We start from the raw sequence: 6,000 nt of genomic DNA, 5'->3' as shown, positions 1-6,000 counted from the left end.
TATATTTATAAAATTTGTTTCTTTGTTTTTTGGGTACGAGAAAACTTGTTTCCCTATGTTACTGCAAAAAACCTTAAGGATCATTCGCAGTAAAAGAAAAATTTGCACAAGATCATGCATGTTACCCTTAGTTATCGACTTTAAATTGCTTTGACATAACTTTTTTTTAAAAAACCGATTTGATATTAAATTACAAGTTCAATTATTAATATTGTTGTTGTTGTTGTGAGGCTGTACCACATGAACTTCCAATAAAAAGTTAGGAAATTTGGGTAAAACCTAGGACCCAAAGGATTACTCCCTCGTCTCCTTCAATGAAATAATATTTTATTTTGATTAGGAGATTTAATTAATTAGCTTTAAGTTGATGTATCTAGACATCTCAAAATTTAGGTACTTAGTTATGTAAAGTCCAAAATTGTTTTTGATTTTGACACTTGGCAATAAAAATATGTACATTTTTTTTAAAAAAATAATTTTTTTGTGTAGAGGATAATTATTTTTTGATTTATTCCTTTAATGACTTTATTTGGTTGAAGGTTTGTTTAACAGAAGTTTTTTGTTGGAGAAGTACTTTTGTTCCTTCTCTATTTGCTTAGTGAAAAGTTGTTAAAATGTAAAATAAAAAATTGTTTAATGTAATACCAATTATGTTATAATTAGTTTATTTGTAAGTTTTCAAAAAGTATTATTTTTATTTTCAAACTTGCTTTTTGTTTGGTAAAAAAAAAAAGAACAAGCAGTATAAATAGAAAGATATAATATTTGAAAAAAATCTTTATATTATTTAAAAAAATTTAATTAAGTTTTTATTCTTTTATTACATTCAATCAAATTCATATATTTTTATTTTAAATCAAACAAACTTTTAGGACTAATAGTTGATTAATGTTTTTAATCAAAATATTATTAATTATTTTATACTCATGAGATGTTAACGTGAAAAATAAAAAATATCACATAATCACATTATCATGCTACATCAGTATATCACGTTATCATTTATTATGATATATTAGCATGTAGAATCAATGTTATATAATAAAAATGACTAGTGATATTTTAACTAATAATATTTAGTTAAACATTAATCTTAAAAATTTATTTGATTTAAAATAAAAATATAATAATTTGATTGAAATGTAACAAAAGAATAATAATTTATTTAAATTTTATTAAAAAATTTAAAAACCTTTTACATATTAAGCCAAATTAAAATCATAATGAAACCTAACAAATAATAGTGTATCATATACATAACCGAAGTCAATATCAACGGCTAAATGGCGACCCCTTCATTATGTATCACGTTGGCTAAGCCACAGCTCTTGTTAGGTTACTATTAATAGATTTGATTAAGTGGTCCATTTAATAGATGAACTTGATTAAATGAATTTTGGCAATATATACGGTAAAAGTTAATAATTTTTGTACGAACAAGATAATAATTTTTGTACGAACAAGATAATAATTTGTTGACTACTATTCGTTGTATATTATCTATATATTTATATTTAATCAGAACTTATATTTGATAAATATATATTAATGTAAATAATCAAATATATAAGGTAAAAGAAGTAGAATCTCAAGCATAAGATCTCGACTCTCCATTAGAGTGTTAATATAATCTATGAATTTTAACTGGCTATGTCATCAAAAAATTTTTTATAAACTGGCGAGTAAATATAAATTTTATTGACGTAATAAAATCAATAATTGTATTTATTAATAGAATATCGAATATAAATCTTACATATAGAAAGATTTTTGTTTAGTCTACTCAACTTGGTCTTTTGACCCAATAATTAATTTTATTCAATTTGATGATCAAAAAGCTGTTGAATAGGATAATAATAAGTTTATTGTAATTAGTTAAGTTTAATCCAAATGATAAGATAAGATGCAAATTTAGGTAAAAATCTCCTAGTCGAATATTGACGATGTTTTGTCTAATTTTTAAAAGATAATAAGTTTATTAAATCAAAGTTTAAATAATTCTTTACATGTTTTCAGCACTCTAAAGAGCACTAGAGGTCAGCCATTACTATCAGATAATGTAGATCTATTGAAATAAAATATTAATTAAAAAATAAAAACATAATACTCAAAATATTATAAATAATTTTATGAATATCCATTTATAGTATATATATCTAGATTTGAATGTAAATTAGATTAGATAAAAATTAAGATTTAATCCATCCATCTAATCTTTTAATATTATCTTCATATTGTAAATTCTATCTAGAAAATAGGTTATTAGCTATAAATAGGCCATTCACTTTACTTAAATAAGATTTTTTTACTCTCTCTAAATACTTTCTCTATATTTGTTATTTCAAATTATATTTTATAATACATTATCAGCACGATTCTTTAACCTTTCAAGTTTTTGTATTATTTTATTTTCATCATTTTAAGCTTCAAAAGGATTTCAATAATTGAATTTTAATTTCTAGTTTCAACAAATTAGGTAAGTGCTGTTTTTTTTTTATTTTCATTATCTCTAAACTTTAAAAGGATTTAAATGGTTGGTCTTTAATTACTAATTAAAGCAAATCAAGTAAGTGACTTGATATCTTTTGGTATTTTAATTTTTTAAAAATTAACCTTATGCTATCATGTATTATATATTTTATTTTATCTCTTAATTGAAAAGTGAATTTACTATTATATAGCTACTAATGGAAAATCATGAATCGGTCCACTCTAAGTAAATGTGACATCATTTAACAATTATGGTCGTGAACATGAAAGAGGTCACCATAATAATTTACATTAATCACTATTTTAATTTTATGGATAATTTTACCCACAAAAAGTAGATAAATACTTTTAACCCACTTTTAACCTATTAGAAATGGATGAATAATGAAAAGATAAAAATGGACAGAATAAAAGGAATATAGAAAATGTTTGTCACATATCTGTACGTCTTGAATTTTATTAAGCTAAAACATATTGTGATGATACCATAGCCAAGTTGATATGTTGTTGATTTTCTTGTCTACCATGAAAAGAGAATTGATCACATGATTGGTAATAAAATATTGTTGATTTTTTTGTCCATCTTAAAAGAGGAATTGACTATTTGATTGGTAATAGAAATATTTAAAAATGAATTTTTTAATAGTTTGTTGGTATATTTTAGTATAACTCTATTATAAATATGCTTTTATAAGTTTTCATTATATTTAAATAATATGTTCTTATTATGTATTTTAATTATATATTTAATATTCTTTCATGTTAACTTGTAAACTCTTATTGTATATATCTTACTTTATTGAAAAAAAAATATTCATCTTGTTGGATCAAGATCCATGATGTAAATATATTTCTAGTAGGCATTGCCATAATGCACGTTATATTTAAAGATAAAAAATATTTTTTCAACTTAACCATGGAAGAAACCAATGTCAATACAATATTTGATAATACAAGATTAATTAAAAGCTGCGAAAGAGTCACTATTTTACTATCTTGAGGAACAAAGTTTAAAATAAAAAATGTATTATTTTTAAAATCTCAAAAAAAATTTATTGAGTTTTAAATATATTCATCTGATTGGATATCATATTGAGATAATGAAAGAAATAAACATTTAAAACCTCTATATTACATCTATTATTTCAAATAAGAAGCGTGTGTTAAAAAAAATTACCCGTTTTGTTTTATGAATTGTATTATACAAACATTAGAATAATTAAAACTTATACTGTAGTAAACTAAAAATTTACTAATAATTTTAATATTTGGCATGAATGGTTGGACCATCCTAAATTAATAATGATGCAAAAAATTATTGAATATTAATGCGATTTTATGTGTTTCTTGCACTGAAAGACAATTAATTATAAGGCCATCTTTAGTTAAAGTTGACTGAATCCCCTACATTTTTGAAACATATTCAAGGTGATATATATGGATTTATACATCCATCATGTAGATCATTTAGATATTTTATAATTTTAATAGATGCATTGAGTAGATGGTAACATGTGTACTTATTATTAGCTTGCAATTTAGCATTTGCAATCATTCGTTTACAAGTATATTTTTCTTGTTATGTAAGCAAGACTATTTGTCTTTATAATGTTGGTGAATTTACATCTCATGCTTTTAATAAATCTATATATTAGTTGAAATAACTATTGAACAATATGTTGTTTATGTTCATATACAAAACGATTAGCAAAATCGTTTATTAAACACTTCAAACTGATTGTAAAGCCATTGTTTATGAAATCTAAACTCCCAATTGCTATTTGGGGCATGCCATTTTGGATGTAGCAACATTTGTACGCATCAAGCTAAACGAATTATTATAAATTATCCTTTATACGATTAATTTATAGTCAGGAACAAAATATTTCTTATCTAAGAATTGTTAGGTGTGTGGTATATATTCCACTTACTCCACCACAATACACAAAGAGAAGTCCTCAAAGGAGATTTAGAATATATGTTGGATATGAATTTTCATTTGTAATTAAATATTTAGAATTATCAACATGAGATTTATTCACAATAAGGTTTATCGATTGTTATTTTGATGAAACAATTTTTTTAATATTATGGGGAAAAAATAAGCAACTCAAAAATTAAATTTCTTGAAATATCTTATTATTATTATTATTATTATTTAGTTTTGATCCTCACTCAAATCAAAATGAACTTGAAATTGAAAATATAATTTTTTTATAAAATAAAGCAAATCAGTTGTCGGACGTATTTACTGACTTAAACAGAATAACTAAATCTTATATACCAGCTGCAAATATTCCTTGTAGAATTAATGTCCCTGTAGGAGAAGTCAAGCTAAAAGTGTGGAGACTAATTGGTTTCAAAGATAAAATCCTCAAAAAAAAATAAATATTCAAGATAGTTAAAAAGAGAAAGTAAAAACTCTAAAAGAGACCCCTAACATAATTGATAAAAATTACAGAAGAAATTCAAGTATATGAAATCATTGAAAATTGAGAGATCTCAATCAATTATGTCACGATGGGAAAAGATAGAACCAAAATGAAATAAATGTCGATTATATTTTTGCATATAATGTAGCACTCATAATTATGAAAGAAAATGAGGATCTTGAACTTATATATATTGAAAAATGTAGAAATAGAAATAATTAGCTAATGTGGAAAAACACAATCAAGATGGAATTGACATAAATGGGTATAAATGGGTATTTGTGCGATATAAATGGTGCAAAACGAAAAAGTGTAAAACCAGTGAGATATAAATGAGTATTTATGTAAAAATAAAATAAGAAAAATGATATATAAAGCATGACTTGTCACACAAGGTTTTATCCAAAGACCTAGTATTGATTATGAAGAGACATATTTTCTTATGGTAGATATAATTATAATTTTTTATTAATTAGTCTGGCAATACATGAGAAGATTCAAATGCATCTAATGAATGTAGTTACAATCTATTTATATGACTCACTTAATAAAAATATTTATATAAAAATCCTAGAAAGGTTTAAGTTGCCTGAAGCATAAAAAATTTGAATTCTTGAAAAATTTATTAGATCAAATTAAGTAAATATTTATCTGAATTAAAGTAATCTGAACGCAAGTGATATAATTGCCTTAATGAATAATTGTTAAAAGAAGGCTATACGAATGATCCTATATGCCCATGTGTTTTATAAAAAGATTCAGATTTGAATTTGTGATAATTGTTGTTTTTGTTAATAACTAGAATATAATTAGAACTCCTGAAGAGTTATCAAAAGTCTAGATTACTAAAAAAGGAATTAGAGATGAAAGACCTTAGAAAAATAAAATTTTGTTTGAGTATTCAGTTTGAATACTTGACAAATGAAAATTTTGTTCATCAATTAAATTTTATAGCAAAAGTGCAAAAATAACTCTATATGGACAAAGCACATTTATTGAGTTTACTAATGGTTATAAGGTCACTAAATGTGAAAAAAGAGCCTTTCCAACCTCGTGAAGATGATGAGGAACTTCTTGT

This window comes from Theobroma umbraticum, unplaced genomic scaffold, assembly GCF_002168275.2.
Source record: "Theobroma umbraticum cultivar Fairchild unplaced genomic scaffold, ASM216827v3 scaffold_30.0, whole genome shotgun sequence".
Lineage (NCBI taxonomy): Eukaryota > Viridiplantae > Streptophyta > Magnoliopsida > Malvales > Malvaceae > Theobroma > Theobroma umbraticum.
Note: the sequence above shows the minus strand (reverse complement) of the source record.